At 43.3% G+C, this 14,251-nt stretch overlaps 1 non-coding gene across 1 annotated transcript; it reads left to right on the top strand.

The window, feature by feature from the left end:
- Positions 1–1,587: 1,587 nt before the first annotated feature.
- On the top strand, positions 1,588–1,661 carry TRNAN-AUU (transfer RNA asparagine (anticodon AUU)). Its single transcript has one exon. It is a non-coding gene; the product is annotated as a tRNA-Asn (tRNA).
- The last annotated feature ends 12,590 nt before the right edge of the window (positions 1,662–14,251 follow it).

Genomic DNA, 14,251 nt, shown 5'->3' with positions numbered 1-14,251 from the left:
GTAAAGAAAATTAAGTGGATTTTTGAAAGAAAACAATACTGTCAATATACTATTAAAACAAATTAAAATGGTAAAAGTTATTGTACTTTAAGTAAAAATTAAAGAGCCAAAATATCAATCCCAGTTTTGGATTACTTTAATTAACAAACAAAAAAATGCATATAGCAGAGGATAGTTTCAATCTGCCTACCTCTGGGTTATGGGCCCAGCATGCTTCCATTGCTGTACTCTGCTGCACATGTAAGTGCAAGAGATCCTGAAGCACTCACTCATCATGGGAAAGTACCAATGTGTTTCTTCGTTGGTTGATAGAAGAAACATCTTACAAAAACTCTCCAGATTATTGACTTTTTTAAGTTTTTCTAGGAAACGTTTTAGATGAATGCTTATTAGCATTTGTCAGTATGTACTTTTAGCAAAGTGTCTCTGTGGCGCAATCAGTTAGTGTGTACGGCTATTAACCAAAAGGTTGGTGGTTCAATCCCACCCAGGGACGTAATTGACCTTGTTATCAGATTTTGGTGATCTTTAAGTAGACAAGTCAAATTTCATACCCCCTGTTATGGTGTAGGGTACCTGGCCTTCTCTGATGTAATCAGAGTTAGATTTGATTCAGTGATTTTATAAAAAACAGCTAGGAAGCACAATTTTACAGTGGGTTGCAGAGAAAAAAAATATGCTGGCAGAAAAATCCAATTGAGTGATTAAACAGCTCTTCATTTTCTGGCTTTATTTTTATGCTAACAAATTTGTTCTCTGAAAAGTGTCCACAAAGCCAAGTCTCTGATTAACACCTTTGTAAGGATGGTTTTTCACCTATTACTAAATTAAACTTGCTTCATTGGAAAGGCAGCAAGATGCATCCTCATTTCAATGTCTACTGAAATAATACAGGTTGACACCAGGAAACATTAACGCCACTGCATCCTTGCTGCTTTCTCGTGTGGAAGTCTGTTTAATGTGAAAACAAGGTGATATCTAATTAGCACACAGGTAAGGAATTACGAAAATCTTTATTTAAGGGTGAAGATGTTTCTCACAAAATTGTTGCCCCAATGCATCATTGAAATTCAAGCTGGAAAGATGATTTTAATATATCACTTGTACATTTTGTATTGCTCTTCTGGTGACAATGTAGTTTTTTTGTCAATTACCATTTTAATAACAGGGTAAAGAAAATTAAGTGGATTTTTGAAAGAAAACTATACTGTCAATATACTATTAAAACAAATTAAAATGGTAAAAGTTATTGTACTTTAAGTAAAAATAAAAGAGCAAAAATATCAATCCCAGTTTTGATTACTTAAATTAACAAAAAAAATGCATATAGCAAAGGATAGTTTCAATCTGCCTACCTCTGGGTTATGGGTCCAGCATGCTTCCATTGCAGTACTCTGCTGCCCATGTAAGTGCAAGAGATCCTGAAGCACTCACTCATCATGGGAAAGTACCAATGTGTTTATTCGTTGGTTGATGGAAGAAACATCTTACAAAAACTCTCCAGATTATTGATTTTTTAATGTTTTTCTAGGAAACGTTCTAGATGTATGCTTATTAGCCTTTGTCAGGATGGACTTTTTGCAAAGTGTCTCTGTGGCGCAATCGGTTAGTGTGTTTGGCTATTAACCAAAAGGTTGGTGGTTCAATCCCACCCAGGGATGTAATTAACCTTGTGATCAGATTTTGGTGATATTTAAGTAGACAAGTCAAAATTTCAAACCTCCTCTTATGGTGTAGGGTACATGGCCTTCTCTGATGTAATCAGAGTTAGATTTGATTCAGTGATTTTATAAAAAACAGCTAGAAAGCACAATTTAGCAGTGGGTTGCAGAGAAAAAAAATATGCTGGCAGAAAAATCCAATCGAGTGATTAAACAGCTCATCATTTTCTGGCTTTATTTTTATGCTAACAAATTTGTTCTCTGAAAAGTGTCCACAAAGCCAAGTCTCTGATTAACACCTTTGTAAGGATGGTTTTTCACCTATTACTAAATTAAACTTGCTTCATTGGAAAGGCAGCAAGATGCATCCTCATTTCAATGTCTACTGAAATAATACAAGTTGACACCAGGAAACATTAACGCCACTGCATCCTTGCTGCTTTCTCATGTGGAAGTCTGTTTAATGTGAAAACAAGGTGATATATAATTAGCACACAGGTAAGGAATTAAGAAAATCTTTATTTAAGGGTGAAGATGTTTCTCACAAAATTGTTGACCCAATGCATCATTGAAATTCAAGCTGGAAAGATGATTTTAATATATCACTTGTACATTTTGTATTGCTCTTCTGGTGACAATGTAGTTTGTTTTTGTCAATTACCATTTTAATAATAGGGTAAAGAAAATTAAGTGGATTTTTGAAAGAAAACAATACTGTCAATATACTATTAAAACAAATTAAAATGGTAAAAGTTATTGTACTTTAAGTAAAAATAAAAGAGACAAAATATCAATCCCAGTTTTGGATTACTTTAATTAACAAAAAAAAAATGCATATAGCAGAGGATAGTTTCAATCTGCTTACCTCTGGGTTATGGGCCCAGCATGCTTCCATTGCAGTACTCTGCTGCACATGTAAGTTCAAGAGATCCTGAAGCACTCACTCATCATGGGAAAGTACCAATGTGTTTCTTCGTTGGTTGATGGAAGAAACATCTTACAAAAACTCTCCAGATCCTTGGCAGATGATATCTGTTACTAAAACAGATTCATATAACCACAGGGAACTATCCATTATACTAAGTGAAGTGGATTTGACTGCCGGACTGAAATTCAAGATTAATGAAATTCATAGCAAATGGATTATTGCTTTTTAAGGTCATCAGAGTTAGTAGTATTATGGACTGAAGCACTACTAGCAGAAAGCATCAAGATTTAAAGTGTGATATCACTGGATAAATTACTATCCTATTCATATACCCACACCGGTACTGTTTATATTAAGCCACACTCCTCAGTAACTTTAAGGGAAGGAGGAATAGACTGAGAATATATTAGATTTCTCTAATCTCTACCGCACCATTCTAAATAACTGTATTTTGGTAAAAAGTTATTTCTTCTGCCTCCTCCCCTATGAGCTTTGTACCTACTTATTTTTCCGTATATAGTGGAAGAGACCATAATATTCAGAGGTACAGTAGTGTGAGTGGCACATTATAAAGAAAGGGACTATGATATATGGAATATTAGTATTAGTCACTCCCTATATTGCTGAATATAACCGAAGTATCTATATAATTCTCTCGGCCAGTGAATGAAAATTGAAAGTGACTACAGACTTTACCGAAATACAAGTTTAGTGTAGAAGCTGTGTTCTTTAGAGACTTTAGTTGAAATAATGAGTAGCACTATGTTATAATCCCATCATTTGACAATAGAAGATAGCTGTCAAGAAGTATATAGAAGACTCCATCCCTGGATACAAGCATAAGGAAAACTAAGTGGGAGTGTCTCTCTAAATTCATTTAATTGTTGTTCTGAATGGAATATATAACCATCTTATCCATAATGGACTAGATTCTATATCAAGGAAGAATGACAGTAAACTGGATACAACAAAGAATATTATACACTAACAAAGGAGACTGATAGATATGTTCTAAGTTAGCTAGCAGACATACCACTCATTATTGGTGGATCAGAACACAGAATTAATACAAGTATCATATACCTATTAAAGGATACAGTGAGCTCATTATTGTTTGGTACCACCTGCGCAGGGGGTAATATTAAGAGTAAGTTTAAATCCCGGGTCCATAGTCTTTTAGACTATTGCATATACCTCTGGGTTTTTTTTGTATTGCATGCATTCTCTCTGTGCTATTGGGGTGTACCCTTGTTATACTTTTGAGTTTTCCGAAACAATATACCTTGATTAATAGTCATCTTTCGCTTCTGCCGAACTAACATTAAGGCCTTGGTAGTCATGGGTACATCAGGGGGTTTACTCAACCGTCGCTCTACCATCTGAAGGATAGGATATATATCTTTATCGGCATGTTGTTCCTGACTCATCTGTCCTGGTGTCACTACCTCCAACCCATCCATATCAGCGTAATCTAGCCAACAGTATAATGGAGGTAGGGCATTCACGGAAGCACCCATAGAAACAACTGCAGGGATAGGCATTTTCTGCAACTTTCTAATTTGGAAACATAATCCCTTCACAGTAGCAGCAGGAACTTCGATCCATTCTTCAGATGCGGGCTGAATATGATCTTCTTGTCGTGGCATTCGGGATAATGCATCAGCATCTATGTTATTAATTCCTGGTTTATACTTGATGGTAAAATTGTAATTGGACAGGGTCGCTAGCCACCGATGTCCAGTAGCATCGAGTTTTGCCGTTGTCTGTACATACGTCAAAGGATTGTTATCAGTAAGTACAGTAAATGATACCCCATACAAATAATCATGAAACTTGTCCGATACTGCCCACTTTAAAGCAAGAAACTCCAATTTATGAACTGGATAGTTTCTTTCACTATTAGACAGTCCTCGACTAACATAGGAGATGGGTTTCTTGTCACCACTCTGCACCTGATATAGCACTCCCCCAAGTCCCTCGTATGATGCATCTATATGTACATAGTATGGTAGTGACGGATCAGCATAGGCTAGCACAGGAGCCTGGATCAAACTCCACTTTAATTGGTTAAACGCCTCTTCACATGACAAATCCCACCGGTCACCGAACGGCTCCTGGGGCCTGAAATATTTGGTGTTCTGAGTCCTATTGCCTCGTTTCTTCATGTTATTAGGGGGATATCCTTTTGTTAGCGTGGTAAGAGGTTGAGCCAGCTTAGAATACTGTGGAACAAATTTCCTGTAATACCCACAGAATCCCAGAAACGATCTTAATTCCTTCAAACACATGGGCCTGGGCCAATCCTTAACCGCTTGTACTTTGGCAGGGTCAGTAGCAATTCCCTGTCTACTGACAATATGTCCCAAGTATTTTACTACAGACTGACATAAGCAACATTTTTCAATGGACAATTTTAGCCCTTTAGCCTGCAGGCGATCTAACACTTTTAGCAGGCGAATGTTGTGTTCTTCGAGAGTCCTTCCAAAGACAATAACATCATCCAGATATACTAGGACTTCCCTATAACACATATCACCAATCGTGTTTTCCATCATCCTTTGGAAGGTGGCCGGAGCTCCTTTGATTCCTTGCGGCATTTTTAAAAACTCGAAGAATCCTATAGGACATATAAATGCTGTCTTACATCTGTCATGAATACTCATAGGGATTTGATAATATCCACTACGGAGATCGAGTACCGAGAACCACTGACTCCCTTGTAGGCAATCCAGTGCTTCATCTATCTTAGGCACGGTATACTGATCTGTCACGGTCCGGTTATTCAATGTGCGATAGTCAATACAAAGTCGTATTTCTCCGTTCTTTTTCCGTGCCACAACTATGGGTGAAGCATATGAGCTTTCTATCCCATACACCTCACATACTCCGGTCACTGTAAGGGTGCAGGGCGCAGGGGGGGCGCCCTGGGCAGCAATATAAACCTCTTTCGCAAAAATATAACAGATTGACTTCATTCAATTACCCCCTTGTCGAAATTTTAAATATGTACTTGTTTGTATAGATGTTTTTTCAAATTGGGTTGAAGCATTTCCTGCGGCCACAAATACCGCTATGTTTACTGCTAAGAAAATTGTGCAGGAATTTGTATGTAGATATGGTATCCCTAGAATTATCGAAAGTGATAGGGGTACCCATTTTACAGGTGATGTCTTTCAAGGAATGTGTAAATTGATGGGAATTGATAGCAAGCTGCACACTCCATACCGTCCACAGGCGAGTGCGAAAGTGGAAAGAGTGAACAGCACTATTAAAAATAATTTTCCAATGCGCAGCTCTTTGCAAAAGAGAGATATTGGCAAGGAAAAGCTGTCTATATAAAAATAAACTGAGTAAAGTGATGGCAGAGACAGGATTGACATGGCCAGAAGCTTTACCCATTGTACTGTACAGCATCAGAACCACTCCCAGGTCCCCTCTTAATCTGTCTCCCTTTGAAATCTTGTTTGGTCGACAACCGCATGTTATGATTAACCCTCAGGATGATTTGAAGTGTAACAATGAAGTGACTGTAAAATACTTGATTAACATGAGTAAACAGTTAAGGAATCAAAATGATAATCTGAAGTTAGTGATTCCTGATTTACCAGATAGTAATTGTCATGACATTGAACCTGGGGATTATGTAATGATACGGAATTTTCTACGCTCAGGTTGCCTTATTGACAGATGGGAAGGACCATACCAGGTCTTATTGACTAGCACTACAGCATTGAAGGTTGCTGAGAGAGAGACTTGGGTTCATTCGTCCCACTGTAAAAAGGTTGCTGATCCAGAGAGGCCCCGTGATAAGGAACAGACGGTAGAGGTTGTATCACTGGAGTGTCTGTTCCAGGAGGACTAAGGCGGCACCTGAGCATCGAGAACCACAAGATTAAAAGCAGTTGTCGATCCCCTGTTCCCTTTTATTGTTTTTCTTCACTTCCCATCCCCTCTCCCTCAAATTATTTTTCCCCCCTTCTCATTCTTCTTCGTCTCCTCCTAAGATGGACTTGCCTCAAGAGACTGTGATCCGGATTTTCCTGTTGACCATGATGTTGACCAGAGCAGTCTGTTCCGGTGAGAGTACCATGGAGTTCGAGAGAGGTTCTGGAATGGGTTCTGATGACAGAGATGGAGGCGTAGTTTTCCGAGAACAACATAATCAACAAGCAAAGGCGAGTATCAGAAAACGATCCGATAGCATTGACCACAGAAGGAATTGTGATGGATTGTTAGCTGAAGAAAACTGTATCTGTAGGCTCTGTGACAATGTAGTGGAGGATGGGTGCATTAAGAAATGCCAATCCAGTTTTAATATCCATATGGACCGGCATCCCTTGAGTGACTATCACTCTTTAGTGGGTAGTGTGTTAAATAAAACAGATTGTTGGGTATGCTCTCAAGTACCTCAAGGTCATAGCAAATCAGGGCTAGTACCATTTCCTTTAACGATAGGGGAGGTACTTGAGCTAAGTTGTGGGAGGCCGGTGGACAGGAGGTTTAATATCTCCAGCCCTCCTAGTTTGAAGCTCCACCAATACCATGTGGATAGGTCCCTATTATGTTTTAACATCTCCAATCCCCGAAAGCCGGGAAATTGGGAAGTGTCATGGAGTAATCAGACCATGACCTTTTCGCATAGAGCAGATAGAATGCCTACAGATACAGAGCTTATACGCCACATAGCCAGTAGAGGAAAATCTTTCCGGTATAGGTACACCCTAGGAAGTAGGATTACGAGAGTTGGAGAGGTATCACCAGGATACTGTGCACATATCGTACAACCTGATACGTGTACTAAGCAGATGGAAGAATTAGGGTTAGGAGATTTCACATGGAAGGTGTGTAATATGGTTATGTCCTACTCCGTCCCATATGTCCTCCCCGATGATGCATATTTCATATGCGGGAGGAAGGCGTATAAGTGGCTTGCCCCAAACTCTGAAGGGTTGTGTTATATTGGAAAAGTGCTGCCTGAAGTAATGACTGTATCACATGACAAAATGAAAGACATACACCGTGTTGCCCAAACTCCTTATACTCATACTCATTACGAGCACATCGTTAAACGGCACCTGATAGAAAGAACAGAGCATCCGGCCTCTGACATGATCCATGAATCCACCGGGATTCAGTTTCTAATCGCGTTAGATATCACTCGCACTGCTAGAGGAGTGCTGAACTATAGATACATCTCTGCGCTTGCAAATTTGTTAGATAATATCACTGAAATGTATGATGACACGTTTAGGTATACTGGAAGGGAACTTCAAGCTTACAAAACAGAACTGGTACAGCATAGAATGGTTCTCAATTACCTCACAGCAGTAACAGGCGGATATTGTGTCACACTGGCAACACAATACGGCGTGAAATGTTGCACATATATTACGAATAGCACCGAGGACCCGGTCGAGGTCATAGACCAAAAGATGGACGATATTCTCCAACTGAAGTGGGAATTTCGCAGGAGACACAATCTCACCCTTGCTGCTGTGAGTAATGAGCTGACTAGTTGGGTGTCATGGTTGAACCCGCGAAATTGGTTCTCCGGTTTAGGAGAATGGGCTCAAGGAGTTATAATGGATGTTGGGAAGTTTCTCCTATGTATCTTAGGTGTTGTCATATCAATTGGTTTGATATTTAGATGCGGTCAGGCTTTAATGAGGTGCAATCGACGTACTAGGGTAATGAGTTTAAGGAGTGAGGAAACTGTAATTCCAATGGACTTGATTTATGACCCAAATGTAGAAACAATGATGTGATGAAAATGCGATTTCTACGGTCCGTTTCTTTCACCTGTTTTTCCGTTTCCTCCAAGGTAAAAAGACCCACTTGGACGAGGAATTTGATGAGCCGATATACAGACAACAGATGGATTAAAAGAAGAAGTTTTGACAACCTTATACACAGATTTGATGAACTATGCCATGGATCCCCAGTTTCCCTAGAAAATTTTAAAATTACGCTAGCCCAACACTTTTGTAAATCTATGGACATTGACAGCTTTTGCTCGCACCTTATGGGCAAAAGCACAAAGAAGACTGCAATCAACAGACACCAAACAAGACCTCAATCGACGAATGTTCATTTACCTGACATAGAATACCACCGCATTTACCGTAATTATGTATTTTCTTCATTTCTACAACCCTCAGGTAATGACACACATAGTCGATAGGGAATACAGGCACAGATATCAGCAATCACATATCTCCCCCATTCATGTATCATCAACTAAAATGTGCTCCCCCATTTTGTTACAACCAAAGCCGAAAAGAGCTCGGTAAAGTTTGACAGCCCATCCACAGACCCGTACCGCGGGATAAGAAGGAATTCAAATGTATACTTCGCAATACCTCGAAGCTTGATTTAAAACACGTACGGCACGATGATACATGACCCCCAAACATGGACTCATACACACATGCTTCTGCTATCCCACTAGGTCATACCCTCTTCACACCTTCTCCTCTCTCCTCCCTTACCCAACCATGTAAATGTATTAACCCCTAACATATATTTTTCTCTTTTTGAAATGTTTTCAGGAAGTGGCAGTTATTGTTGACTGCCAAAGGGTGGACTGTCAAAGTCAGAAAAATATCTCTATGCACACTACCATATTTGCACCTCACACAGGTCCGTGCTGCGCATGCGTACGCTCTCCCGTACGTGCGCATACTCACAGTCGCGGGCACCCGCAGGCGCACGGTATGCGTATTTACGGTAGAGTTTATGTGATCGTAGCGTGCGACTCAATCGTTACATATTTTCACCATATAATGTATTTTTTAGATCATGGTCCCTTTGATAGATTCTGAAAGTTTAGTTAATATAGCATGTTCCTGGACAGAGAGATCCCTCTTTGTTTGATACAAAGGGTCAGACAGGAGTAGTACAGTGGTGTTTAGTATCCATCGGAAGAATATTTAATTAGCAATATTCCGGTGTTGGTTTGAAGCAGATCAATCGCTCGTGCGAATAGTTATGGACATAAGAAGTTTATGAACATTTACTTTATTTGCACTTTATTACCCATGCGGCGGGAAACCCAGTTTCCCTCCCACCTGAGCTGTTGGAAATAGTCACAGCCCACCTGTATGAATCAACCTATGACCTTTTGTTATAATGCGAGGAGGAATTCCTGTGTCCAATGAACAATGAGATTGTAGGGACCATTGAATTGCATTGTGTGTGGGGCATAAATAGAAAGGCCAATCACATCCAGCTCTCACTCTTCAACGGTTATCATTGCTGAAAATCGGGAGCTGGATGTCCAGAGGCGCATGCGATCGTTTCCCTTGTGCGTAAGTTTTTCTCCGTAATCATACTGTTTCTCTCTTTTGTTATTATGGGCCATATCTTTCTCTCTCTCTCTTCTCTTTCTCTCATTTTCTCTTAAACGTAATTGTATCGTATTTACTGTGTAGTTATCTGGTTAGTTAGTCTATGTTATATTGTAGTGTATGATTTGTATTTGTATTAATTCTTTTGCAAGTATATCATTCAAAATATATATATTAGGCGTTGGACCCTAAGCCCAGGTATCTGTGTATTTCTTATAGAGTTAAGTATTCTCAGAGCGTCGGTGACGCTCAAACTGCTTTTAAGTTAGTAAGGTTATACTGTGTTGCATTTACACCATATCACTACACAAAGGGTTGCTGCATAATACACTGTTTATGGTTTAGATAAAGGTTTAACATTGTGAGCGTCTGCGCCGCTGGTGATCTCCTCGTGGTCTCGAGCGTTCGCATCGCTATAGCGAATCATTACGGTAGTCGGCAGCCAATAGCGTGCCTGCCAGTGATCTCTTGGCCGTGAGCGAACGTAACGCTTGAGCGTCTCGACCACGGCTAAGCGATTGTTACGCAACGTGCGTACCCTTACGGTACTTCATACGTAGTTAGCGTACAGTGTTCTTAGACCTCATAAAGGGTATTATATAAGATAAATATTTAGCTTTATCAACAGGGATAGTGGGTGACTGAAGCAGGGGTGATAGGGTGACAGTGGGTGACTAAAGCAGGGGTGACTGGTATAGTGGGTGACTGAGGCAGGGATCGCAGATATAGTGGTTGACTGAGGCAGCGGTGACTGGGAGATAGTGGGTAACTGAGGCAGGGGTGACAGGGAAAGTGTGTGACTCAGGCAGGGGTGATAGGGAGATAGTGGGCTGCATATCTCTGCCTCACTGCAGCAGCACATTCCTGCTTCAATGACAGCAGCACATCCCTACCTCACTTATAGCAGCACATCCCTGCCTCGCTGACAGCAGCACATCCCTGCCTCGCTGACAGCAGCACATCCCTGCCTCGCTGACAGCAGCACATCCCTGCCTCGCTGACAGCAGCACATCCCTGCTTCGCTGACAGCAGCACATCCCTGCTTCGCTGACAGCAGCACATCCCTGCTTCGCTGACAGCAGCACATCCCTGCCTCGCTGACAGCAGCACATCCCTGTCTCGCTGACAGCAGCACAGCACTGCTTCGCTGACAGCAGCACATCACTGCTTCACTACCAGCAGCACATCCCTGCCTCACTGGCAGCAGCACATCCCTGCCTTACTGACAGCTGTATATAGGGCCTAATTCAGACCTGATCCCTGCTGTGCATATTCACACAACAGGAGATCAGGTCTGAGGTGCGTGTGTGCTGGTGCCGCAGTGCACCGGCACATGCCAGAGATGCGATCAGCATCTCTGCCCAGTGAGCGCCTCTGCCTGATTGACAGGCAGAGGCGGTCACTGGGCAGGAGGAGTCGGGCCAGCGGCGTTGTGCCGCCATTTTGGGGGCACAGTCAGGACAACGCAGACATGACCGGACCGTATGGGGGCGGGCCGTGACGGCTGCGTGACCCGGACAGCAACGGGCCTTATTTACTAAAATCTCAGATAAATTTTATGGCATTTATGTGCAGTCTAGTTTGCAGAGTTGATAGAGTGTTGATCTTGCACTATCAGGGGTGTCAGAACGTTTTTTGGTTGGGGGGGGCAAGATGAAATCTCAGTTTGGCGCCCCTAACTTCTGACCACCTTAGACAGGACACTTGTACCTGTACTGAACTCTATGAAGTAGCTGGGAGTGAGTATCCCCTTGTACACATGATGCCAGATAGAGCCACTTATACACATTACGCAAGGTAGAGCCCATTATACACATTATGGGGGTCATTCCGAGTTGATCGCTCGCTGACGATTTTCGCAGCGCAGCGATTAGGTGAAAAAACTGCATTTATGCGTATGTTCCGCAATGCGCACGCGCGTCGTACGGGTACAAAGACCGTTGTGGTTGTGCACAGGTTCTAGCAAAGTTTTTCTTCACACTGACGGCCGCAAGAAGATTGACAGAAAGTGGGCGTTACTGGGTGTCAACTGACCATTTTCAGGGAGTGTTTGCAAAAACGCAGTCGTGGCTGGGCGTTCGTTGCGCGGGTGTATGACGTCAAATCCGGACATGAATAGGCTGAAGTGATCACAAGCGCTGAATAGGTTCAGAGCTACTCTGAAACTGCACAAACTTTTTTTGCAGAGCTCGGCTGCACAAGTGTTCGCACTTCTGCTAAGCTAAAATACACTCCCCAGTGGGCGGCAGCACAGCATTTGCACGGCTGCTAAAACTAGCTAGCGAGCGATCAACTCGGAATGACCCCCTATGCCAGGTAGAGCCACTTATACACATTAGTCCAGGTAAAGCCCATTATACACATGATGCCAGGTAACCCCTTATACACATTAGGCCAGGTAGAGCTCATTATGCACAATATGTCAGGTAACCTCTTATACAGATTATGTCAGGTAGAGCCACTTATACACATTAAGTCAGGTAGAGCCTATTATACCAGGTAGCCCCTTATATACATTACGCCAGGTAGAGTCTATTATACCAGGTAGCCCCTTATACACATTACGCCAAGTAGATATACACATTATGCCAGGTAGAACCGCTTATACACATTACGCCAGGTAGAGCTCATTATACACATTATACAAGGTAGCTCCTTATACACATTACGCCAGGTAGAGCCCATTATACCAGGTAGCCCCTTATACACATTACGCCAGGTAGAGCTCATTACACATTTGCACACGTTTTGCCTGGCAGAGCCACTTAGGCCCAGATTTAGAAAGATTTAGAGAGTGATGAATTGCACATGATAACGTAACAACCAATCAGCACCTGTCATTTTTCAAACACAGACTGTAAGATGACAGTTAGGAGCTGGTTGGTTGGCACTTTATCTCCGTGCTATTTACCACTCTACAAGGTTTGATAAATCTGGGCCCTAGTCAGAATGAGAACTCTGCAGGCTCAGTAAGTGAGGGCTCATTCAGAAACAATGAAAATTTACAGCCATTGAAGCCAGTTCTGCTAGGGGCCATAAAGTGCAGCTGCTCTTTGTGTTCTCTGGCACTAAGCAAATACACAATAAACAGGTTCAAAAGCCAAGTGTCATGTTTGCTAACAGCGGGATGAGTGAGTCTGTCACCTGCCCCTCTGTCACTGTCACCTGCAGCCGGGTGAGGGATATGGGGACACACATACTGGGGGCCCAGTGGGGGACATGGGGGTACACATACAGGGGTGGGTGAGGGTTACGGGGACACACATAGTGGGGCTAGGTGAGGGATATGGGGACACACATAGTGGGGCCAGGTGAGGGATATGGGGACACACATACTGGGGACCCGGTGGGGGACATGGGGGTACACATACAGGGGCTAGGTGAGGGTTACGGGGACACACATAGTGGCGCCAGGTGAGGGATATGGGGACATACATAGTGGGGGAACGGTGAAGGACATGGGGGTACACATACAGGGGGGTGGGTGAGGGTGAGGGATATGTGGACGCACTCAGTGGGGCCACGTGAGGGATATGGGGATGCACACAGTGGGTCCGGGTGATGGATATGGGGACGCACACAGTGGGGCCGGGTGAGGGATATGGGGACGCACACAGTGGGGCCGGGTGAGGGATATGGGGACGCACACAGTGCGGTCGGGTGAGGGATATGGGGACGCACACAGTGCGGTCGGGTGAGGGATATGGGTATGCATACAGTGGGGCCGGGTGAGGGATATGGGGACGCACACAGTGGGGCCGGGTGAGGGATATGTGGACGCACACAGTGGGGCCGGGTGAGGGATATGGGGACGCACACAGTGGGGCTGGGTGAGAGATATGGGGACGCACAAAGTGGTGGGTAGGTGAGGGATATGGGGACACACATAGTGGGGCCAGGTGAAGGATATGGGGACACACATACTGGGGGCACGGTGAGGGACATTGGGGTACACATACAGGGGGGTTGGTGAGGGTTATGGGGACACACATAGTGGGGACAGGTGAGGGATATGGGGACACACATACTGGGGACCCGGTGGGGGACATGGGGGTACACATACAGGGGGGTGGGTGAGGGTTACGGGGACACACAGTGGGGCCGGGTGAGGGATATGTGGAAGCACACAGTGGGGCCGGGTGAGGGATATTTATGACACACACAGTGGGGCCGGGTGAGGGATATGGGGACGCACACAGTGGGGCCGGTGAGGGATATGGGGAAGCACACAGTGGGGCCGGGTGAGGGATATGGGGATGCATACAGTGGGGCCGGGTGAGGGATATGGGGACGCACACAGTGGGGCCGGGTGAGGG

This window comes from Pseudophryne corroboree, unplaced genomic scaffold (assembly GCF_028390025.1).
Source record: "Pseudophryne corroboree isolate aPseCor3 unplaced genomic scaffold, aPseCor3.hap2 scaffold_698, whole genome shotgun sequence".
Classification (NCBI taxonomy): Eukaryota; Metazoa; Chordata; class Amphibia; order Anura; family Myobatrachidae; genus Pseudophryne; species Pseudophryne corroboree.
This window is presented reverse-complemented; position numbering and strand designations above follow the sequence as displayed.